We start from the raw sequence: 520 nt of genomic DNA, 5'->3' as shown, positions 1-520 counted from the left end.
GTAACCCCTATTGAATTCAGTAGGGCTTACTTGTGGGGAGACATGCATTTGATTGCACTATGAACTGCTGCTGCTTCTTTTAAACATTATAAGCACTTCAGTCTCCGGGCATGCCTCAAGCCATGCTGCCGGCCGTTTTCTTTTAGCAAATTGTGCAGAATGCGCTGGTAAGGAATTCTAGGCTGCAAAATGCGGCGCAAACTTTTACTCTTCCCCGGCTTTACAATCCCCTTGTGTGAAACCAACCGGCGCCTCAGGGAACGGGCTATGCTATAAAATTCGTGACCTAATTCACTCGATTCAACTTAAGTGTGCGTGTTTTGCTTCTGTTTTTTTCCTTTACACGGAGGCATTCCGACATTATTCCTCGGTCCGAGGGAAGTGGTCCAGAATTCCGCCTCTCCGTTCTGCATAACGAGCGGATTCGGCCTGCCTTTTCTTTTTTTTAAAGGCGTTTATGTTACTGAGGAGGAGGAGGGCCCGTTCCCAGGTAGGCCGCTCTTTTCGGCGCCCGCTCTCG

This window comes from Podarcis vaucheri, assembly GCF_965113315.1.
Source record: "Podarcis vaucheri genome assembly, chromosome: 1".
NCBI classification, from domain to species: domain Eukaryota; kingdom Metazoa; phylum Chordata; class Lepidosauria; order Squamata; family Lacertidae; genus Podarcis; species Podarcis vaucheri.
The sequence above is the reverse complement of the archived record's forward strand: the minus strand, read 5'-3'. Positions refer to the sequence as shown.